The 26,111-nt window shown below is 38.1% G+C and overlaps 1 long non-coding RNA gene across 1 annotated transcript; it reads left to right on the top strand.

Moving 5' to 3' along the window:
- The first annotated feature begins 581 nt into the window (after positions 1 to 581).
- LOC146718326 (uncharacterized) lies at positions 582 to 2,562 on the top strand. The gene is made up of 3 exons (XR_014922715.1): positions 582 to 2,093; positions 2,180 to 2,304; positions 2,387 to 2,562. It is a non-coding gene; the product is annotated as an uncharacterized LOC146718326 (long non-coding RNA).
- Positions 2,563 to 26,111: the final 23,549 nt, after the last annotated feature.

Below are 26,111 nucleotides of genomic sequence, written 5' to 3'. Positions count from 1 at the left end.
TGCAAACCGACGCACAGACTTCTTTCTTTGTAATAAATCATTCCCATTCAGACAGCCTCTACTCTTAGGGCATTGTTTAATATTATCTGCAATAGAAGGGAGAAATAAATTGGTTTACATTGCAAAAAAAGGTGCTGTGGTTGGAATGCATGATATGATGATGAAAGATAGAATAAACTTGACTTATTGATGATAATGAACTTGCAGTAGCATCTTGCATGGAGGGTGTCATGAGGGAGTAATATTAAGAGGGGACTGGAAAGAAATCCCAAGTAAGCAGTAAATGTTGCAGAGTAAGATTTTCTGAAATGGCATTTTAGTCCCTACCCACCCCTTTCAATAGAACAACATAAAAATGCAATTTATGTCTACACCCTAGTCCACAATACTGCTTGTGCAGCTGTGAGATAAATTTTGGCAGCGATGGTGAGGGCTAAAGATGAAGTAACAATTACTTCTCTCAAAACACGTTCCTTGTTTCTTTTCTGTTGTGGTTATTGTGACAGAAGAAACCTTCAGTGAGTCACTTTTTCTGATTTGCTGATACGAAAAAGGCTGCCGCTGTATGATATACGCTAGCTTTTACACAAAGTGTTCTGGCTCTTTTACTCAGACTGAGAGATGTGATTGAGAGAAGTAAACCTTTTACTGTGGCCTGTCTGCAGTAAGATTCAAGATCAACAATGAAGGGAAACCATCAGAAGAAAGAAAACAGTGTTTTCGCTCTGCTGCCTGTGCTCATCAGAACTCAGAGAAGTCAGTGACACTGAGAAATATACCTACAAGTCAAATGTGTTGCACCAAACCCAAAATGAGAACGTCATGGCAAAGCTGTTCACAACAGAACAGTTACATAAGTGAGACAGCTACTGAGCACAAAGATGTGAACATATCAGAAGGTGAATTTAAGAAACATCCACTTTCATGGCATTAGGTGACAGTAGGTGATGAATAGAGCTGTGCAGAATCGTACTTTCTCCAATTACATGAAGCTGTGTGTAATAAGACATTTGAGACAACATATGAAATGAAGGTGGCAAATTAGATTTTATCTGATTGAGAGATTATTAACAAATTATATTACACTTAAAACCTGTAAGATGCATTACCTCCCCTGTTAGATATAATTCAGGTACTTTTTGGTCCTGTATTTGATTGACAGAGAGGTGTGTGAGGAGATCAGCAGAATGTGTGATACCTGTAATTCTTTTAGGAGATGAGATTCACACCATTCTATACTGGGAAATGAAAGTTGGCTTCAAGTGGGTCTTTCTCCTTTGAATTGGAGCCAGAATCATTAGGACTTACAAAACTCAGGCGCTAAGGCTTGGTGGCTCATTATTCTCCTGTTGTTGCCTCGTCCCATATCTCCTCATGCACAGCGTTGCCCTCTAACACCTCTGTGTACGGAGATAGGAAGGCACTGCAGGCCTCTCTGATCAGATACACAATCAGGATACTTTGTTAAAGATTAGCTGTATGCAGCAGTGTACCTGCTCAATGCACAGAATGTCTTTTAAGCCTGAGGTACTTCCTAGCTTGTTTTATTATATTTATTACAGTTCATTCATTATTGCTTCGGTGATTTGTCAGTTATATGAATACTAGATAGTATACAAAAACCATAACATAGATCCTTGGGACCGTCTGACTAATTAATTGGACCAGAAAAAATACATTGCTTTTATAATCAATAAGTTGTCTTTTAAAGAAGAGTGGCTATATAAAAAAATTATTGAAGTAGAAACAGATGCTTGGGTTAAGAAAACTCTGGTAAAAGTCAAAGTGCTTCACTCAAGTAAAAGTGAATTAAAATAATACTTAATGATATTAATACGTGGGATTATGCTGTTTTTTGTTGTTGTTGTTACTTTTACTTTAGCTCCACATCTAAACAGAAAAATGACTAGTTTCTGCTAGACTTTATGTAACCTAGCTGTCATGGTCCGGGTGAATACGGGGTGTTTCCACTCTGCTGGGCTCCACCTTCAGACGGAGACTCCAATCAGCTTCCACACCTGTTTCCAATCAAGTCACCTGCATATAAGACCAGCGTTCACGACAGACCCTTGCCAGATCTTCTGCTAACACATGTTAGTGCTAGGCCGCCAAGCCCTTGCGAGAACTCTGGAGTACTGTTTTTTCTCTTCACCGTGTTTTCTTTCCTTTTTCGCCATAGGACCCATCTGCCTGCCTCCCTGCTCAGCTCCCCACTCCAAGCCTGTTCTGGATCTGCTTTGGACACTCCTCACCCGGAACCCCCTGGACACTCCCTCCTCGATTGACACTTCAAATCTGCAACGCGTAAGCCCAAACCACCATAGCCTAATCCTCCAGCTGTGATTCATTGAGACTTCCACTGACTACTTTCCTCCTCTCATCATAGTGACTTCACACCTCCCTCCAAGCCGCTGCCCCCTTTCTCCATTCCCCGGATCCCTCTGTGGAATCCAGCCCTCAGAGTTTCTCGTTCACAGTTTTGCCTCACAGTTTTCTGCTCATAGCTTTCACAGTTCATAGCATGCATAGGTTATAGCATTCTTAGTTTTCTGTTTTGTAACTTGGCTCAGCTCTGTAAATAAACTCTGTGCTCACGCCCGTTTGCCTCCCTCTGTGTCTGCATTTGAGTCCACACCCACTGCCTGGCCCTCTCGGCCGTAACACTAGCTGACCATGAACATTACAGCACACAGTTACTGTAAATTTATCAGAATACAGCAAACTAACATGTTTATCCTGCACTAAACTGCTGAGTACCTCAGTTTGTTTTGCAGCATGTTTCCCAACATTAACGAAAAAATCAAACGTAAATTACAAAAAAAATTAGCAGATTACATGAAAGCTTTAAATTTCCAGTGTGTCAAATACCCAGTCCTAAGCAGTCCATACCTTTAAATATAACCGTTTGTCTTTTTCTCCTGCCCTGTCTTTCTTATCTTTGTCCATCTCTGAGTGAAGGTAGCTCTCATTCTGTTCTCTCCCTGGAAAATACAGCAGCTGGAGCTTTAGCAAGCAACACCGTGTGTGACAGACACACAGTTTGGGTGGTTGCTGACATTTGTTGAGCTGATATAAACCCAATTAACGTAATTAAAAAGGCCACTTAAAAAAACAACAACCCCCCCTAAAATGTCATTCCCTTTATGCTGGCTCGTCTTCTGTAGTGCTAGCTTGATGCTAAAGTACCAAGACCACAGCTTATGAACATTTTGCACCTAAAATGCTGTTCAAGAGTTCCGGTCCACTTTAACCTCTAAGTATAGCTATAACACATGTAAATGATCTTTCATCCCTTTGTATATGACACACACCATTGTTCTGCTTATTTTTGCTGAGATTGGTTTGATGTTTGAAAGAGCTGGGAAACGAAAACTTCCCTCAAATGTGTTAAACCTAAAGTAACGAGCTTTGCAAATGTAAGGAGCATAGTACAAGTATATATATTTGTGTAGAGAACGGGGAGAAAAAGTAATAAGTTGTCAGAAAAACAAGTACTCAAGTACAGATACCTATAAAATTCTACTTAAGTACAGTAGGAAGGGGTATTAAAACTTAAGTTCAACTTCAGAAATGTATGTGGCTAGCAGACCAGAATCTGTCTGCTTACTCCGATAGTAAGCTAAATGAGTTTTTACTCATAAGCATGTGTAAAATCGTCAGTGGGTGAAGCTGCAAAAATAATTCTAAATATCTTTCTATATATTATGCTCATAAAATAAATTAACATTTTATATTAGCACTTCAAACACCATATGCTGGTATTTCTCAGTTAGTCTATGCTCATTGCTTTAGTTTTTAATACCAAGCACACATTAGTACATGCAAGAATAAAAGACAAATAGTACCATTTTCATAGTTGCATAAGCTACACAACCTGTAGAATCATCACTGGATAGAGATAAACCAGCAAGCAAACTTTATGCACAAAAATTAAATGACAATAAACTGAAAAATAAAACGCATAAAAACACCGTTTCACCAAACAATGACAAAGTGGAATGTACAAGCTCATTCTTACCCATATTAAAGATAGAACATCAAGTTCTCTCTTTTGGTGACCATTTCTCTCAGTTTAAAATTCCCTTACAATCAATATCAAATTGCTCCATTTCTCATGACAAGCAAAGCTTTGGTGCGATATATGGCTATATCTCTTGCTAAGGGAGTAAAACCCTTAATTTACTCAGCAATAAAACCAGAGGGCTTAGAGAAACTGATTCTTTACCAGAACATTAATCATGAAAATTTAATGGATATCAAATATTTAATACAGTAGAATGTACAACTTGTATTACTATGGCTTTCTCCAAATCGATCATGTAGACGAAAATCCATAATTAAAATTATGCTAGCAAGGGCAAATCATTAAGATTTCTATTCGCCTTCATGCTTCAGGAAAATGAAATATATACCCTGCCAGTGATGTATAGGCTATTAGGGGCAGAAATAAATTATTACTGTCTCTTATAAAATGGGTGCTTGATTACATTAGAAAAGGAAAACTATACTATGTGAGAATCCACAAGGAACCAAATCTCAGATGTAGCCTCTGTTCCGATGAAATTTGAGAAATAACATTTTAAATAAAGGTAAAATGGTTAAATGTCAACATTGATTTAATATGCTGTTAAACGGAACATTTCTAACTGTAGCCTTGATAATAGCTTCATCAATTAAATGAGTGTTTGAGTAATGGAAAGAAGAAGATGCAAAGAAGCATGGGCTGACAGGAGCATTGTAAGCAGAATACAGTAGGGAAGAACAAACCTTTGAAATGTAGGTGTTTTTATTTTTTGTATATCCTTAATATATGACACACTGACAGTATATCCCGCATGGACTTTCATCCATAAAGTGTATACCGTCTATTACTTACTCACTCACTCAAGTTAAACTCCACAAATGCTGTAATCACTGACCTAATTGATGTGAAAGCATTTTTGTTGTGTTTAGGAAGTAGGTCATTTTCCAATGCTAGATTTTTGTTTGGTATGCCTCTGCTGTAGCGTCTACATTAGCTAAACACTGCCAAAGATTCTTTCAAGTGATACTATGCTGCAGCTGAGGTAGTTAAACCTTTCCTGGATCTGTGTGTAAAAATACACGCCTTAAGGTTTTTTGTTTTATTTTATCTTTTTTCATCCTTTCTAGGACATAGCTAGAAATTCTGGGTCACGTAAAAGAATACTGGATCAGGCTCTCCTTTTTAATTGGCCAATTATTCTGACATTCAGCACATAAGCACTGCAAGCTGCTGTAAACATGCAGAAATTGGCTGATGACACAAAGTGGCTAGTGGGCTTGAACTTTAAATTTTGATGACAGGAACACATAATGTTGAAATGCCAGACAGTAATGATGTTTGCATACATGAGTAAAGGACTATTAGATGAGGAGTAAATATACTGAGCTGAACACATCTCCCCCTCTGCTCTGCTATATGGGTCTAGGCCATTCCCTTTTGGAGGAATTCCTCCATTCGTCCACACATGCCTCCCCCACATACTTAGCAGCTATGGTTACTCTTTGATCTGCTTATGTTCTCTTGAAAGGCCGAAACACTTCAAACAGAAAGGGCTGCGAGTCGAGCGTGACTTTCATACGAGTAGCTATTTTTTTCTTGCCATCTCATCGATTTGATAAAAGTAATCGATACTATTTAATAATGTATCATATCTTGTTCTTCTGTTTTGGGCTCTAAGCATTAGTTGCCCCTTTACGATTATAGAGGAGCATTGCTTTTCACTTTAATGACTGTGGACACATTTCACATAACATATAGTACATCACAGAAGGTATGAATTATGGATTAGGAGCACAAAAAGTTCATATAGAAAGCACTTGATCAGATTGTCAAACATTTACGAACAGATGCATGTTTGGCCATAAACTCAGAGCAGAGCAATATAATGTTGGCAGCCTTTCTATACACAGTGGATCATAAAGTAATCCACTTAATAATACTCATTAGTTTATACATGTATTTAAATATATACATATGACATCAGCTTAAAAAGTTGCTATTTTGACCAAAAAAAGTGATTTGAATTTTTTTCTGTTTTTGCACCTACCCTCATGGGAGTTGTAGCTCTTATCACTATTTTTGTGGTTGGGGAATTCTCTAATAGATTTCAGTTTGGGATTCAGGAGAGCCGTGACTCTTTGTTGTAAGTTTCTGATTTAATTTTTCAAAATGCAGTACAGCAAATACTGTCAAACAGGAGAAGGAGAAAAAAAAAGTAACTGTACTATATTAAGCAATTTTAAGCAATTGTATTTACAGACTGTGTGCTGGAGAATATCTATCATCTATGAACATATGATCTTTACTACATTAACAGGAATGGACACAGGCAGTCGGACCCCGAATAATGCTTTCTGAGGTTTCTTTAAAGACTCCCTGAAGCACAAATCTGAGCTGTGGTCATAAGCTGGGGCTGCGATAAAAAGGAAATATGAGAGTGAGCTGTGAGCCAAAATGTGGAAAAGTCTGTCTCATAAGTGGCAAAGCAATGGCAGTATTTCTGGAGGTAGCAATAAAAACAAACACAGTGATGAAATACACTTGTATTGAAACACTTTTTTATCAAAATATTACGCTCATATACCATAATTACTGCCCCCTTACTAAGTTCAGGTTTGCAACATAGCTTGAGAGTAAACTTTTACAGAAGATGTGGAGACAGTATGTACATGTTTCTGTCTTGCATATGAAATATATATATATATATATATATGTGTGTATATATGGAGAGAGACAGAGAAGGATAGATAGATAAACTACACAAATTCATTTAAGAATGTTAGTAAAAAAAAACCTTAAATAGAAGGTTGAGTGCTATATAACATAACAGTTAATTAATGCACTTAATAACCTATCAGTGAACATGACTGTTAGCAATGATAGAGTTTTTTCTGTCTGACAAATTAAGAAAGTGTGAGTCCTTTAGAAAGAAAAAAAATACCGCATGAAATCAAACATCTGAGTTCAGTCAAAATAGGGAATCTTGCAACAGATGCAGATGCGCTGCATTTTACCATTTTATTCACAAGTTTGAATAGAGATTTGAACACACACATATTAAACTTTCACCAAAACACTTTTGTTCTGCTATTATCTTGTTCATCTGACTGATAGGTGGTTGCTTGCATCAAGATGCAACCTGATATCACACAAACCCTCTAACAGACACGCCAGTCCACTGTGTCCATTTCATGGATCTATTCTTTTTTAGGGCGTTGTTTATTTTTCGAGAAATAATCAGTACTTTATTAAACCAATTGTTTGAAATGAGGTATAATGTTTCCAGAAGCAGACACCATTATTATAAGAAAATGCACAATTAATCAATTGGAATACAAAGCCTAAATAAAATATGTAAATTATGTATATGTAAAAAGAACAGCTCCCTAAGGCATTAGTATTGAATTTCACCTTCAGGCAACTGTATTAAACATAATGCAGAATATAAACATTTCAGTTTCATACCTAACCCCAGATATTCCATAAATATAGGAAAGCAATTAGTCAAAAAGGCACTGAATAAAATGTTTTAAAACAATATTAAATATCTACACTACATGTGCATATTGTAATTACAAATTATTAGAGAATGAATCAATGAAACAAGATATTATGTTGATTGCTTTTACATTTTAGTGCCTGCTAACAGCTTGTAAATAATGTAAATGGAAGCTTTCACCTATAAAACTATTCCACACTATCCTGCTGCTGTTTGTTTAATGTGTGTGCACAGTCTGATCATGACACATGATAGTAAGTCACCAAAATAAGATGTGCTATGGCATAAATTCACATGTTAGTGGTTAGGTTGAATCGCTGCCTTTTTATTTAGCTTTAATATGTGAATTGTGCATTGGGTTAAATCTACCCAAGTACAACCTCTATGGAAAAACAAAAAACAAAATCTTTTGTTTGTTTTATGTTTTTTATGTCATCAGAGACATGTCTCATAATATGATTTACCCATGACAGTGGGACAGTTTTTCTCATGCAATAAAAGTACAAAGATCAAGTATGATATACTGGATAAAAAGTTATTTTAAAATAGTCACTGCAATTAATTATTATACACATACACATACAGGCATACACATACATACAAAAAATACTATTTTTTTTTCCAATTTATTTTGCATTTAGTTTCTTAGCTTGAGACCTGAAAATAAAGGAGAATCCTCACACTAAACTCTAAATGTTAAAAAACTACAAGTATGCAAATCAAACATTTGTGAAGTAATTTAATTGTATGCAATAGTACCTTGATAGTACTGATAACCTGTTTCATTCTGGCCACAATAATTTTCACATTAATTTTAATGTTGCTTCACCTCTAATACTGTAGCGTTTTTTTTTGCTTTGTTTATTTGTTCTTTAATTTCCTCCTGGCAATTCTTGTGAGAACACCATTATACAGTCTAATAAAATTACTAGGGTGTGACTTAATTCAGCCAGACCCATTCAGCAGTTAAAAAAAGAACATAATCATTTTACAATACATGCCCCAGGGCATAGAGTTGAAGTGCAGCATTCAGTGATTCAGTTACGTTTTGAAAACTACGATCTCTGTTGTCACTGCGTCTCCGTAGTTATCAGCTTGGTCTTAGCCATCATCACTTAGCGTAACTTAACACTTATAATGAAACATCTTCACAGTGTCAGTGCATATTTTCAGAGTACATAATAATAAAGATGTATAAAAATACAACACCTATATGTGGGGATACGAGGACACTTCATTCAGCTTCTTTACTTTGAGAATTCAACAGGATGAGGAGCAAGAGTTCAACAGTAGGCTCTTTTAGAATTTGCTAGTATTAAGAAGCAGGATGTTTTACACGGACTTCATTGTAAAGAGCAGTTTTATGTTGAAGCTGCATTGAGAGAGCAGCTGGGAGTTCAGCGATGCAGCTGTAGTGCTTTACCAATTCGCCTCGCGCTCCTAAATCATTCATAAATGTTTACCAAGTTCTATATGCAGCAAATGTGCTCGGGCGCTGCTGTTTAGAAGCCCAATATTGGCTGTGGCAGATCAGAGCGTCTTCCATAACATGAGTCCAAACTTCAACATTAATAATGAAACGCTTCAAACAGGAGGTTAAGGACCTTCTGACACATGAGCAGTGAACTGAGTCTATACCTGAGTGCCCCATAAAGATTGCTCTATATCACCCCATCCTAGTTCCGTTTGGCTTCATGCATAACCTTTCGAGATGGCAGCAAATATCTAGGGCACCAGAATCATGAGCAGACATTTTGAAATGATCACTCACAGGTGACAAAGCTAATAGTCCCTTCAGTCTACCACTTTAACCTGACATGTTCAATAAATTCCCATATAGGTACTGATGATGGATCTGATATTAGAATTAAAGACTAGAGCTGACATGTCAGCCAATGTGTGTATTGTGTTCAGCGGCTAAAATACATCTGACATTACAGAAACAGGACTTTAGATAAATGGAAAAAGCTACCTGTGGTCTTTCAGGGTGGCTTTCCCTAGTGACCAGATTTCATCTCCTTAAAAGGAGTCATTAACTCCAAGTGACAGAGAAATGAATTCTCTCAGTGGTGAGAACAGCTTCTCATCGACAATCATTAGTTTAGCACTCCATAATCACCCCTTTGTGCTGTGTGTTCATCAGTAGGCCTGCTCTGTTGGTGCTTAAAGAGAGTGAGGCCACTATCATCAAGGGCAGGATGTGAAAATTGCTCCATAAAACAAAAGTAATACCCAATAAAATAGGAAAGCAACTGGCACTTACAACATAAAACTGAAAGATTACCATGGAAGTACATGGTAAACATGTTGTTATTCCTCATGTAATCCAAACTGCAACCTTGTACTGCTACTTTACCTTAGGATGCAGAGGTCTCATCTGTGTATTAAGATGAGAAATGACAGACTCACAGTTGAAATTCTACTCAATAACACACATTTTCCTGTTAAGAGTCCATCATAGCAGTCAGGGAATAATTCAAAAAGGCTGCTAAGATTAGAGAAAGAGCCATGTGGTGTTTGTGGCTTTAAAGGTTCTGCAGGAACAGGAACAATCTGTCTTCATTGAAGCTCTGACTTGATGAGGCAACCTGAAAGGTAATTAAGTTTGATATGTTGCCTGTGCTCCTCTGCCCATGCTCTGCGAATGTAACAAGCTCCAACAGCAAAAAGCAATGTTTAAGTTATGGCCTGTCATCTTATATTTTCTGCACTTTGCAATGTTTCACTGTCACAAGCACCAACTTACACATTCTATTTGAACCAGAAATAATCTAACATTAATGCTGCTATCTACTCACAATTTGACAACTGATGAATTTTGCAATGCTTTTAAATCTAAGAATAAAAACAAACAAATCTTGGCTTTAACAAAACACCGATTCATCATAAATTTGTGTTACAAATGTTTTGTGACAGAAATGTCCCTCACTATTTTGTCAAAGTGCATCAGCAAACATATCAGAAAAATAAATAGCATAATGGTCACAATGTTTCATAGAGCTTATGCTTCAACAAAGTGGAGATTGTTTTAACTTCCTTTATATTCAGCAGCAGTTAAAGCCTTTGTTGTGAAAGTGCAGAACAATTATAACTAGCTGTTTTGTTTTCCCCTTAATACTAATTTGAAGGCTGTTTCATTAGACAATATTAGAGAACTGCTATATTTAAACTTGGGGGACACTCTGGACGAGTCTCCAGCTCACTCCACTCTGTCTAGATCCTGGTGTGTTACTGAAACCAGGAGACTATGATTATGGAAGTGGTCCCAGCTGCCCTGCCAGCCTCCCTAGAAGTGCACCCTGAAACCACTGCACCATCCCTCCTCTGCCTAACTTAGGCCAAGAATCCATTTGGTCGAGCCTACTCTGTCTCCCAGGAAGCGGGTGAAGAAATCAGCCATGACCATCTGCACCCCTGGCCTATAGACCATCTTGAACTTCAAAGGCTGGAGAGCCAGATACCACAAGGTGATCTGGGCATTGGTATCCTTCACACAAGGGAGCCATTACAGCGGGGCATGGTCTGAACAGAGGATGAATGGGTGTCCCAGGAGCTAATACACAAGAGATACTGGGTATGGTACTGGGTATGCGGGCAGGATGCGAAGGCTGCACCTGCGGATGTGCCTGCCCACCTCTCAGGTGGTTCCCCAAATACTCCCCCATCCAAATGCACACTTTTTCGGGTTGGTCTTAAGTCCCGTCTGCCTCAGGGACTCCGGGATCATGGCCACTCACTGCACATGCTCCACCCAGGTGTTACTATGGATGATGACATCATGCCGTACAGAGTCCATGAGATGCTGGAAAGTGACCTGGCCTCTGAAAAGGCTGAACTAAAGTGTCACAAATTGGTATAATCTGTATGGAGTGGAGAAGGTCATTTTTTCTTTTGACTCTGGAAACAAGGGAATCTTCCAGTAACCCTTGGTCAAATCCAGCGTTGAGAAAAAAAACAAGCAGTGTCCAACCTGTTCAGGAGTTTGCCAACCAAGGGCACAGGATAAGTGTCAAATTGTGACACCTCATTAAACTTGTGATAACTCAGTCAGTACCGTATAGACCCATCGTTCTTCACCACAAAAACTGTGGGGCTACACCAAGCACTGTGTGAGTCTCCAGCATACCAGCCAATTCTTTCTGAATAATTCAAGCAACGTTCAAGCAACCTGTAGTGCCAAGAATGCACCATCACCCAAGGGCAGATCTCAAAATGGAGCTCTATGATAGTGGTGCGACAGGACCTGGAGCAAATTGTGTGTGTGTGTGTATATGTTTTCTCTCAGGTCCAGAACATACTGAATTTAAAATTTTGCTGGTCTTGGACCTTCCTCACAGTTTTCTTTAATTAGGTCCAACACCCCTCGCTGCTTCTTGCTAAACAGTAACTCAAAGGAAGAAAATCCTGTGGAGGCCTGGGATACTTCCTGCACTGCAAACAAAAGAGGGTCCAGCCAGTGGTCCCAATTAACCCAATAACTTGCAAATGATGGATTTTAACATCTTGTTTAGCTGCTCCACAAACCCGTCCATCTAGTAAATACTGGTCCGAACCTACTTAATACCCAATAATTCATAGAGTTCTTTAATATGCAACACAGGAACAAGGTGCTCGGTCAGTCAGTATCTCCTTTGGTATACGGACTCAGGAGATGACCTAAAACAGTGCCAAAACAACGCTCTTTGGAGATATGCTGTGGCGTGGCACTGCTTCTGACAAAATTATGCTAGTGTTAGCCTTTGCAATTTAGTCAAATTCATTAGCACAACATGTCTGATGAGTTTTGTGCATGCAGTTTTTAAGAGCTGAGATATCTACATGACTGTGAGTCTGATTATTTTTAAGCTATAATACACACACACACACACACACACACACACACACACACACACACACACGTTTACTATATTAATTCAAAAGGCTAAAAACAACACTGAATTTAATAAAGAAACAAAGAATAATAGGTATCTGAAATTAAACCTTTTCTGTAAATGAACTGAAACCTAACTACATCGAAAACAAAATCCAACTAAAAACCCCAAAAATAATATTTTTAGATCTGACTGTTTTTAAGGAATGCCCAATTTCCATAATCACTCCTGTTGTTTCCAGGTTTATCTAAATTAAGTATGTGGGACAGTGGAAAGTATTTTAGGAAATCATAATTAATAGAAATTTGACAATTTAAACAAATGCTGTTTTTATAAATGTTATCTTAAACGTAATCATGTAAGTAGTGCGTCTAAATAAGACACAGGTTCTTTGCTTAATAGCAACCATCCACGATTGAACAGTTTCCTTATTTGTTTAACTATGATAAGGTCCCCCCCCCCCCCCCCCCCCCCCCCAAAGCATCCTGTTTTAAAGTGCTTTGTTTAAAATGGTCTTTTTGCAGCAGCAGTGATGCTGAGTTAAAGCTGAGGCCTTCAATGTATTCAAGAACCTTTGCTGCACTATCTGGACAATTGAGTTAGCTCAGTGTAATTGCTGTCTATTCAGTGTTTGAGAAATTGAGTTTTAAGCCTGAAGCGTTGCCAACATCATGGAATAAGAAGTGGGAGAGAGAGAGTGAGAGAGAGAGAGAAGGAAGGAAGGAGAGAAAATATTGAAAAGCAAAATAGTATACTGTCAATTCATCCGCCTATTCCCATATTGCGACAAACACATATATTTATTTTAGATGTGACAGTTAGATGTGACACTTCAAAAAGTTTTTTGGCAACCATGTCAAAACCTAGAGGTCCTTCATCTGTCCAGCACTAGTGTAGTCATTAAGTTCCAGCAACATAACCAAAGGCTTATACAGGCCATCCCTCCTCTATATGCAAAGCAGTGATTACTGGATAGGTTATAAATTGTGTTATTTTCTCAATCTCACCAAGAACTGCTCAGTCGTAGAAAGGTGATTTGAGTGGCCCACAATTACAGAGCTTGAGAGAGAAAATTGTGCACTTGACTCTGCCAGAGTCCAATTGGTTCCAACTTTTAGATGATGGGCAATCAAGGCTGTGTCTATTTGGTCATGTTTGGGTCCAAGAGTTGATTGAATTTTGGTATCAATCCCTATCACTATTTTGTACTTGATTGTGTATGCAAAGTATTTTGATGAGTGCTTGTGTTGTTTATTTGCTTTAGCCTGAGCTGCCGGCATGCCAAGCATCTCTACTGTATGGCACTGCTCTCCTCTGCGACTCAGGCTTGTCATTGTTCTGTCGCTTTGATCAGCCTGAGTCAATCTTCTTTGCTTTTGCTGCCAGCCATCACAGATTGGCTAGACTATGTGACACAGAGCCAAATTCAGAGACGGCTCCCTTTCAGAAGCAAATACACTCAGAAATGACCCTAAATTTGGTTGTGTTGTCATCATGTTTGGAGTGACGACCATATGGGTCCATATGGCAGTGCTTGTCTGAAGCACCATATGTTATCAGTGCAAGCAGGCTGTAGTACACATTTGAATAATATTGGTATCCCAAACCAGGCCTTATGTTCCAGAATTCCATCATGGTAAGAGGAAGTAAAAGGGCTTAAGGATATTATGATTGAGGCCTACATTTGAACAAGAGTCAATGTTACATTCACTGTTTTCCAATTTGTTTGTGCTCTACTTCAAGCTTCCATGTGTAGTGGTATATTTCAAGTGAATAGCTAAAGTCTTGTAACTGAATGTTCTGCATGCATACAGATAAAGAATGTAATGAAATCTACATTGTGCGCCTAAAGAAAGCATAAAAAGAAAATGACCCCATTCCATTGCTTTCTTGTTGTTTATTTGACTGGGTGGACACACAAGTTCTATTAAAACAGTACGGACTGCTGAAAATTGCTTGCAGACCTGGCTTCTCCTTAGTTGAACCCCACCCACCCTTCCTATCCAGTCTCTGTCAGCTAGGGTTAAGGATAGCTACCAGCAGCGCCACAGCCCCCCGTCAGAAAACAAGACTCTCTCTTAAAGCAAAACATCAGGATGCTTTCAACTCCCTGCAGGCAATAAAGGGACACAAAGAGCATTTTATATAGAGGTTGCAAGGTTGCACTTCATTACAGTGCAGACAGGTAGACATGCCAGTGGTATGTCTGTGGTTTATTTGGCTGTTGAGAGCCTCTGAAGTGGCAATAATAAAAAAAAGGAATGTATGCAAGATGTTTGATTCAAAGCTTGTAAGATTCTGTTTACACATTGGGGCAGTGTGCACCTATGGGGAGAAAATGTTTCTGATATAGATTCAGTAGCTTCTTCTGGCTTTAGACAAAGTCATGCTAAATGAAGAAAGGATATATAATATCATAGAGTATCAAATAGAAGTTCCCACATAGAGTACATCACGCAGTATTGGTTTTAGTGGGAGTTGGTCATTAGTTTGAGCCAAGTGAAATAAAAAAAAAAAAAAAATCTAACGGACAGATTAATATGCAATTGAACAGACATTCAAGGTCTCCTAGAGAATGAATGATGGGTGTACACTTTATACTAGATCACAAGGTGAGATTGTATTCATTTGAAACCTTTTGAGTGCTGCAAAACTAAACTGAAATGTTTTCAAAACTTCCTCCGTTAGTACTCAGGTTCACATGGTTCAGCAGATTCAGGCATTTAAAACATAGGCATTCCCAGTCTTCTCAAGCAAGTCATTAAATAAATACATGTGCAACCAAAATTCACTCATAACTTCATGTTGGCTCTTCTTACACTTTCCAAATAACCGACAAAAGAGTCATTCTACATTTCTAATGATAGTCTGTGGAAAAATGGTGATGAATGAAGAAGCTAGAGTTTGTGGTTTGGCAACTATTTTAAAATAACTCTGGTCATCCCTGCTCTTTAACCCCTCTCTCTCAAACACCTGAGTCAAAGTGTTTCAGACCAGTTTTATCCCGACCTTTATAAATCATTGTAAAAAGGATGAATGTAATCACATGAGATGGAGTCATACATATGCTAAGCACATCCGTTTTAGCTAGCATACTGTGGGTACATTAGCTGTTTTGGGTGAATTACCACATCCCAGTGGTACTCAATTTATATGAATGACATATGTAAAAAAGTTTTTTCACTTGCTGGAGAAGTTGCATCTGAACACATTCTCAATCTTGTTATTCGGTATAAAAAAAACAATGTAGTATCACACAGTATCATTACAGCTCACAGCAAAGCTTCTGTCTCCTTTTCAGTGAAATATGCTAAAATGTTATACGTGGAAGATTTGTCACAGTAGGCCAAGGTTGTAATAGTGATTTCATTAGACATCAAACTGTCATGGTTGCAAAATGCAGACTCAGAAAACAACTCACAGAACACAAATTAATCAGGTTTTAGGCAGAAATCAAGTCTCAAAGAAGAAAGAAAACCAGAGAGAGGTTCAATAAACTAGCAGAAGACTCATAAGGACAACACAAAAGACAATTTGACAAAGCCTACAAAAAATACTGGACTATACACGAGGACCAGCATTAATTTTGACAGGAAATTTTAATTTCGTTTTAGTCATAATTTAGGCATCAAAATTCTATCAATTCTAGTTGAGATTTAGTCAAATAAATATCATTAGAATATCGTAGACTAAATCTGAAGTTTATTCAGTTGACAATAAAGTGTAAAAGTTTATCATGTTTGTACCAGTAAAAGTTGCTCTACAAGGTTTACAAAATGTCTTATTTTCCTTGACATCAAATGCAAAATGTATCCACATATGAACTTTTCTCTTCCTCCCAAGCGTTGACATTTTGTTGTGTTTTCATAAGAAACAGGGAGCATGGGAGCCTCCCGCTCTCCCACCCTGACTGTCAGCATCAGATTAAATTGTCCACGTCTAACCTTGCTGCACAAGGAGATTACTTTTCATTGGATCACTTCCAAACTCGTCCCGCCTCTCTACGCAACTTGATTAATTCAGATTCAATCTCATTTCTCCAGAACATTTTTATCTAATTTCTATTTGTTGACGAAAGTGTCAGTACATTCCATCATAATTTGTGTCCTCGTGCATTAGTTTTTATTTAGTTATTATCTTGTTTTTGCCAGAAAAAAAGGTATGATGGAAAACTATGATCAAAATTATTTGTCACTGAAATTAACACTGAATAGGGCACAGGAGAGTAATGACACACAGTAAGGACGACCAGGGTGTAAATGTACAACTGATATGATTACCAAAATAAAGCGGGGAATTAATGACTAACTGAATCCAGGAAACACAGAAGCATTCATTAATTTGACAAAACACTGATTGGATTGACTTAATTTTTGCATAGAACACAATCAGGACTAAAGGCTGTGGATACTGAGTAAATCACAATATATATAATAACCAAAATCAATAAATACAGAGCACCTGAAAATAAGCAGCAATACAAAACTTCAAACACTCCAAAATACAAAGCAAATCGCAGAATCAGAAATCCATTAGAAACCAAATATGCACAAAAAACAAAATCACAGGACCATAACATTAAACCACGGTCACCAGAATGGTTTATTGAGACACTAAGCTATCAATCCTTACTGTGACCAGTCAAAAATGCCACTGTCAAAAACAAAAGAAAACGACTGCATGTCTTCCTACTGCTGACATGTCATCAACCAAAACTGAAGCAGACAACATAAACATTTCAGCTTTAATAATTCCAAACCTAGCCTTTGTCTACAAACTTTGCCTTTTGAAAAAAAATGTCATTGGTTCTTCTGACAACGTTGCCATAGGTCAGTTGTATTTCATATGGGTACTGAGGCATTCTCACACCAGAGGTGAAATTAAAGGGCAAACCAGCAGAGCACTGAAGAAGAGCTGTAAAAACCAAACTTGGAGAATTGCTTCACAGCTGTCATGTGAAGGGACACATAGTACACTCTCAGTCTCCTTCAAAGGGTAAATAATTCAGAAAACATGGCCAGGTATACATTGCTGGAAGTTTTGCTCTGTCTAACTCTCACAGTATGTTTTGTTCCTGCCATGTCAAATAATATATGAAAAAAGGAGAGAAAAAGTGTACCATTCCTCTGTGGAGAATTGGATTTTTTCTTTCTGTCTCCTAACAGAATTTGTAAACAGAGCTGCAGAATCTGATGAGGTCTTGTTGAGGTAAGTCCAGAGGCCTTGAGCTAAAATGGAAGAGAATGAGAACATGCAGGCAGCACAGCAGTGACTTTTTCTCTCTCACAGGGTGGAAGAGACAAGTGGTTTCGTGAAACCCTGGCTCAGTATTGACAGGTATCGCTCAGTTATGATACAAACTGCAATGAGTTTCAATCTTGTCTTCACTCTCATATTGATTTTTTTTTTGTAACAGTCAGTATCTGTGGTTTTCTCAATTCTTGGTTTACTCTGCTGGGTTTCTTTAAAATTGAATCCCTAAATATAATCTTCAAGAAGTCTACAAATCATCAAATATTATGTATGACCTTACTGAAATTAGGGCTACTGGGCTACAGTCTTTGCGGACACTGTTATACTACAAGTTCACGTGTAGTATAACAGTGTTCAGTTTACATGTTTTTGTGATTACATTGTTGTGCTTGAGAGGCGCCGTCTACCGGAACCAAATTCGTTGTATGTGTTTGCGCATATACTTGGCCAATAAACGCGATTCTGATTCTGATTCAGTATAGTTTAAAACAGCGGTCCCTAACCTTTTTTGCACCACAAACTGGTTTATGTCCAACAATATTTTCATGGATCAGCCTTTAGGTGTCTGGATAAATACAATAAAATAAAACCAGTACCAGTACCAAGAAAAGAAGATTTATTCATAACACACAGGAAAAGACCCAGGGAAACTGAGTCAATGATAAAAATGATAAAAAAACCCCAAAACAAAACAAAACAACAACGATAAAAAACCTGAAAACCTTAAATTTCACACCCAAACCTCAACTCTCGCAGTCCAGTACCAACGACTCACAGACCAGTACGGGTCCGTAGCCCAGGGGGTGGGGACCGCTGGTATAAAAGACATCAATAGTGCACCAATAATGGCTTTTAATGATAGGAAAAAGTATTATTCTTAAAAGTGTCTGAATTCCTAAAACATACGACACAGTATAGGTGTTTTGAAATGAAATCCAAAAATCCATCGGTCATCCAGCTGAACATTAAAAATGTTAAAGGACCCATGAAACACATCTAACCTTGCTGCACAAGAAGATTACTACAAGTTCACTTGTAGTATAAAGACATTAATAGTACACTGTTAATGTCTTTTAATGATTACTACAAGCAATCACAAGGAGAATACAGCAAGTTCACTTGTAGTATAAAGACATTAATAGTACACTGTTAATGTCTTTTAGTGATAGCAATTATTATTATTACTAAAAGTGCCTTAATTCCTGAATCATAAGAGCCAGTATGGGTCGTCCAGCTGAACATTAAAAATGTCAAAGAACCCATGAAACATTCTGGGAATTTGAAGTCAATGTAGCACTATGGCAACTAAGCAGAAAAGGAAACGCTGGTACTGTGTATAACAGTATTTTGAAAACAAGGACAAATCCTATCTAGAACATCGTGATTTCAGCCAACTGAAGGAAAAATAAAAAGCCTGTCCAGGGTGACCTCTGTATGCAACAACTCTCCCATTCCATTAGACAAAAAGTACTTGAAACTGCTCTGCTGAATCAAAATTGAATTTTCTTCACTCTCATACTCTCCATATCAGCAACAACGCATTATCCCTGCAAGGTCAACTAGGTTATGTAGCTCAGGCCTACAATGATTTACTTCACAGCGCCTTTATTTTGGCAGTGCTGATTGGGTGAGTGCAGTGACTGACTAAATGTTAAACACTAAATGCTATTAAACTATTGTAAGTGGGAACTCTGCTTGTCCATCACTTTTTCCATTCCATTTGCTGGGCATTTAGCTGAATATGCTGTTTTGCTAAACTAAATTTAGAACCTGATTGGTTTCAGAAAAAAAAACAAAAAACCTTACAGTGCAGCATATTTGCAGCCATAAATGACAGCCAGTTATTGCTTGAGCATGTTGTTGCTGATCAATGAAATGAGGGGTAATGATGGTTGCACAGATCTCTAAATGAAATCCAGTGTGTAGTTGACATTTTTTAAGTATTTTCCTCCCCTGGTTTCACATGCCCAACCAAGACAGATTAAGGTATGAACTTCTATTTCTAAAATGTACTCGACACATAATCTACAGAGCCTACTGTCCTGAATCCCAGGACACTTTGGAGTGATCTTTAATTCTACATAAGACAGGCTATTTAACACCTACTATGAAACAGAGAAAAACTGAGATGAAGGAATCTCATTCCTGTTGTTTATTTGCTGTGAGTCAATCCACGAGTTCTATCAAAGTGCTAATGAAAACCCATGTCAAACTCCTCTCTAAGATTTGTCACGCTCATTTGCTAGAATCTTCCAGATAATCAAAAAACACCACTAGGGCCACTTGCTTCACAAACATTTCAGGCTGAGGATAAGTGGGGCCCTACACTTTATCCTAGCTAAAGATAAGCTCTCTCTGCTAGATTTTGTGGCAAATACAAGGTTTTTGCGCATGTGAGTGACAAAGATTGGCATTCCAGAGTGAAGGTAAGAAACACATTTACCACATAAACATACAAACATTGAAGAAGTACCAGAGACCACTGTAGTGTCTTGTAAAACATCTACGTTTTATAGTACTGCCACCGATGTGGTGATTGTGACAAATGATCCTGTCATGCAGGGTGGTGTGATACTGCATTTCCACCTTAAATCAGAATATCTATCTGTGATAGATAAGCTACCATCTCAGCTCAGTCATTTGCCTGAAGTATACCAGTGTGATGAGGGGATTTTAATCACTGTCTTTTTATTGATGCTGTCTTTTTATTAGCGCCACTAATTTTCTGGCTGCACTCAATTTCCACTGAAGAGGTGGTTTATTCTAGCAAGGTTGTCCTGGTACTGTCACTTTATGTACCAAAGACATTTGTCAGTGGTGTGATTTAACTTGAATAGTCCACCACTGTGCCTCTTGCTGATATACTCTGTTGAGAGAAATATTTGTCTATCTTTTGTACTCCCCTAATGTAGTCTGTGAACACAGTAATTGGAAATTTTATGCTAACATTTAGATACTAGATACTGGAGTTTAGGTGTACTCCTGTAGTTCATTTTACTACCTGGAGTCTGGGTCAGGCTAGTTTTCAGATTAACATGTACCGGTTTGAAATTAATTATACATTTGCAATATGAGTACAGGGGTTACTGATTCGTGTACTGTTCAGGTATGAGAAGTTCTTTTCATTTTCCATCTTTTGGTGGTAAGATGAAGACTTTTAGTCATCCTTTCATGTTATTTCTTCATTTTGGTAATAAGTGTGCAGTATTAACCTGTACAGGCCTGGGTACCACGCTTGCGTGGGGAATTTCTACCCATTAGTTAGCCAGCACACCGATCTGCAATTAACTGATCACCTTCAAGGGGAAAAAAGCCAGATAAAACATCCACTCTTTGTTAGATTGTTGTCACCCTTTTGGTAGTAATTGGGCAATACTCCTGTGAGTATGGCGTGTCTTTTTTTTGTTTGTTTAGTGACTGTGCTGTATTGTCTCCTTTTCCAGTTGCCTTTTGGTATGTGTTCTGGCTCATTCCTAAAGAAGCCTGCAGGTTAAGTTAAATGCAAGTTTAGATGACTAAGTGGCTCACCTGTAAAAGTAAGAACTTACTTAACTTTGACCAGCCTCCCCTGCTGGGAACTCTACAAGGAAATATAAGTAAGAATTCAACTGAATTCTGAACAAGAAAATCTACCAAAAACAAACAAACAAAATAAAACCCTAATGCAACACTAACCTGCTGCTGGTGTTTTGCTGTTTGGATTCCTGTACTGAAAATACCTTACTTGAACTGTTCGTACCTGCATTCTGAGCTCCAACTTCTACTTGTTCTACTTGATACCTTGTTAAAATAAAGAAACTTGCATTTAGTCTTGTGGGTTCTGCTTTTGAGTCCTCTTCTGGTAATAAATTACTAAACACCTATATAGCTAAACAATCTTAACCCTTTGATGTCCTCACCAAGAAAAAAGCAATGGAAATTTTTTTGGTTTGCATTTCTTATTGATTTGGGTGAGTAATAACCACAATCAATAATTTTTTTTCAATAGACCCTGTAGTTTTTAAAATATTGATCTGTACCAAACGGTTGAGATGTCCGTTTATGGCAAAAGTATGAAATGTCATGCAAATACAAGTACATTAGATAATACAGTTGAAAGAAAAAACAAATAAAGGGCCAAATTATAATTAAATTAATAACAAAAACTATCCAGGGCATTGGATACAGTTTATTTCTAGTAGCATGCCAGTGAACATTCCATTGATGGAATGAAAACAGCAACGTATTATATCAAACAACAAAATACATAGTTTTTTCATCTGCAAATGTGAAAAATGTGCTACAGCACAAAATACTTACATTCAGGCCACTTCTGATTGAATGCTACTGTGCAAAATCAGTTTTGTTTTTAAAAAAACAAAAAAAAAAAACAGTGCATATCAAGCACATCTGCTTGTGGTTTTGGTCGTTGGGGTCTTAGGGTGTAGCATTTATTCTTTGGTCTTGGAGAGCTGGATCATGGTTGTCCAACTCTAGATGCTGACTTGTTAACTTGGTTCAGACACAGCCAGGTGGAAACCTTTTGAGAGCCATCAGTTTCTGGTCCAGTAGGGCACAGTCCCTCTTGTAGACCAGGTATTCAAGTCAAGGATGTACCCGAAAAGTGGAATGTGCCATCTCCTTAACTTGTAACTTATAACTTGTCTTATACAGGTGTAATAGCATATCAGAAAGTTTAATTCCTCCCATATGCTAATTATATACAGGGATGAGTGATGGGCATGGAATGGTGATCTTTGCATTTGACTCTTTGCTCCACCGTTTGACCGATGAAAGAAGCATGAACCCACAGGCATTGTTTAGGAGGTTGACACATTTCTTGTCAAACCATTTCATTGCAATCAGACCTTCATCAGACCTGTAATAACAGGCTCCATGGCCCTTCTTCATCAGGTCTTTGTCTGCCATCAGGGGAGCTCCACTGGTGCAGTTTGGTCATACAGTACCAATGCACCTGACACCCAAGGCGGTGTGCAAGCTGAAACTTGTGAAGAGCTGAGGATCTTTTATGGGTTTGCATAGTGTTTTTTACAACTTTGGCCCCTTAGAGGTAGCTTCTGTTGCTTTTCACTCAGGGGAGCATTGAAGAATGTAGACCCCCCTTGATACAGCAGCAAGTCGTGGATGATGCCAGATGAACTTGCTTGGCAGAACAATTTAAAGCCCCACTCATCTGGTTTGTTGGCAATATATTGGTGGAGAGTGCCAGCCCTTGTGGCTTCATATGAAACCATGACCACAAACACACCGTGGTAGAAGGTGGATGATATCATGAGTATCATTCCACAGGACCATGTGATTTTTAGCCATATAATTGTTTAGCGTCCATATAGTACTTGTTCAACATGAAGTTATAGTTTTGAAAACTTAGTAATATTAATTTACCAGCTACTGTAATTTGGTTAAAAGGTAATCAGTTGTGACATTTGTGATTTCCATGTGTTATTCTTGATTTTTTACAATATTTACTAATATTAACTCAGAAAGTTACGAAAATGACTTACTGAGGGAATTATTTCAGCATATTCTTGCTGTGCTAACACTTAATGTGATTTATCAATAGCAATGGATAAACAAAATAGGTCTAGTGGTCTGATTTTATGGCAAATAATCAGTTTTAATAACATTTAGGTTATGTTAGCATTAGCACCATAAAGGGACAAATCAACCGTTTGGTTGACCACTTTTTAAAAAAATTATTCAACATTCAATTTCACTTTTTTAATGCTGTCAAGTAACAAACATTTGTTTATTAAGTCCTCTAACACTATCATATATCAAAAAATTATATCTTCCTACCTTAGTTTAATCAAAAACACTTAAAATATGTTGGATGTTTTTTTTGTTCTGACTTCCTGGTTGGGAGTGGTATAAGAAGAGCCAACAGTTTCCATTCACAGTGCCTTCTGGTGGATTGTTTTTGGCATTACAGATGTAAACCAATTGGTAGAAAAGACTCAACAAGGTAGGTCAATTTCAGTGAAAGCCTCAGTTAGATATAGGGCCTGAAAATGTGCTCTACCAATTGGTTGACCGGACGCTAAGGGGTTAAGGCATTGAGGGATTGCCTTCACATATAAGAAAATAAAAGAAACTTTGCACAAATTTATAAGTAAAATTGTTTTAGGTCAGTTATTTCTTTGTGGTAAAAAGGCTTTTTGGCAATAAAATTCATACTGTTGGAAAGCCCTTAAGTTCTGCCACATTTGAAAGGAAAATGCATTTGCCAATTTAGTAGCAGAGTTGAGTGTGTAGGTTGTTACAGTGGTCAGTTGGTATCTGCTCTAAACATGTCATGTTTGACTGATCTGAAGAGGGCCCATGGCCATCAAAACCAGGCTGCAGCATTACTTGGTACCATTTCCAAATTGAAGGCCAAGTTCTATCTATTGGGGGAGTTCACAGACAGGTTTCAAAGTGGGGATCCTAAGAAGGTGAACCCACAAGAGTAGCGTTTTCTCAGCCTGTTAGTATGTAGGAAACTTAGTCTTCTACAGATTTGCAGACAAGGTTTACAGGACAACATGGCCAATGGCTCTCTACCCAGACAATCTGGAACAAATTCCTTACAGCAAATCTCATATTGCAAATCTCAAATCTCATAGGGCTGCCAGGAGGCCTGCCATGACTGCCCTTCACTATCAGGTCCATTTGAGGTGGTGTTAGTAAGATGTGCACTGGAACCTGAACATGTGGAGGAACATTATGTAGATTCTGCTTATGGCATGTGGATCATAGGCTGACAGTATGGAGAAGACCCAGGAACTGATGTACTGATGGGGTACATCAGTCAAGATGAGATTCCCATATTTCCACAGTCTGGGCTGAACTCTGTCTTCCTACTCAGTGGGCCAAACCCACAGAGTAGGGTTTTTCAAAGACTACCTCCCGGCCATTGAACACTTGTCACTACAGCTTGAGCGTGCTGAATAACACAACCACACTGACACACTTGTGACAAATGCTGCTTGTGGGATCCCATCCCACAGTGGTGTGTGACCAGGCTGGGGACTAGGATGAGGAGGTTGTTCCTGGATGTTGTGGATATGTATGACTTTTCCACATTGCTACTGAGGCCCCTGTTTGTTATATGAATAAATTGTTAAACTGCTAATGTGTCTTGTTTCTTAAGACTTCAGTCATCCATGCAAATAAACACAAAACAAGAGTTAATAATAGAATATATTGTTTGCCATTATCTTATCTTTAATCAATAACACAAAGGGAATGTCAGGTTTCAGCTACTTTGTATTACACACCATTGCCTGCTAAACATCAGCTTGTTTTTTTGCAATTTCATTTATGGAAATGCGCTAGCCATTAGTGAAGTTAGGCCAGATGACATATAATAGTTTACCTCACAGTGCTGACAGATCTGTCATTAGGCTAATAAATGCGCATGACTAAAAATTGATAGCGTTTCAACTAAATTATTCTCTTTTTGCAATTCAAGTTCACCCAAAAGAAAAAACAAACAACAGTCAACTAGAAGAAAACCAAGAGATGACAAAATGAAATTATTACTTTTAATTTTAGAGTTATGTTAATGCATTACTTTGCGTGGTTTTAAAATAACTGCACACTATGAATACTACACAGTTCAAGGTTCAGAAGCATAGAGTACTGTTGCAGTTAAGTCCACCAGGGCTTTTCATGTAATGAATTCATAAAGATGTTATGTATCAGTATCTGATTTGTAATTCACTGATTTTAAAAACCTCTTGTGAAACTGATGTAAAGTAATTTAAGTAACACTTGAAGGAAATCTTTGTTAAATGAATTCTGACAAAATAAACAGAATGATAAATGGCAGCGTGATTGATTCCCTGGAGTGCAGGGGGAAAGAGGATCCTTTTCATGCTTGACCATGTGTTGACTGTGTGCCTTTAATTAGGAGGGGGTGGTTTTCAACCGATAATGGCCAGAGTGGGAAAAGACACTGGTGTCATTAGGATAATCACAGCTTTAAATGAGGTTTTGATTCAGTCTGTCAGACAGGTGTAGTGGCAAGATAGGGGACGGAAAGGTTCCTCCAGCATGCTCCAGCTGTGTTTACACTCTTTGTGTGGAACAAAAGGGGCCTTGTCATATTCACCATGATTGATGCGGCTGCAAAAGAATAGTTAGAGCATATTTACATTAAACAGTGGTGGGAGGACCATGCCATTTTTTTGTTTTTTTGGTGTTGCCATTGTTTGTCTTGCACACTTCACAGCAGAATGCTTAACCAGGCAGGCATGCTGCAACACAAAAGACCATCTCTAACACATCCTTCTGTGGTGAAATCAGTTCACATTTCTCTGAATGATTCACCGCATCGGCCGGCCCTCCGGACACTACTCCCAACATATCCCTCACTATCACACTTCATCTTCAAGCCACCTCTCAGCTCTGCCTCGGGGAAATCACACCGCTCGAAACATCTCAGCGAGGCATCTCTCCCCCATGTTTGTGTCATGCTTGT

The sequence above is a fragment of the Copadichromis virginalis genome, linkage group LG1 (genome assembly GCF_057382275.1).
Source record: "Copadichromis virginalis isolate Kocher_CV1m ecotype Utaka linkage group LG1, C_Virginalis_male_GT1.1, whole genome shotgun sequence".
NCBI classification, from domain to species: Eukaryota; Metazoa; Chordata; class Actinopteri; order Cichliformes; family Cichlidae; genus Copadichromis; species Copadichromis virginalis.
The sequence above is the reverse complement of the archived record's forward strand: the minus strand, read 5'-3'. Positions and strand labels throughout refer to the sequence as shown.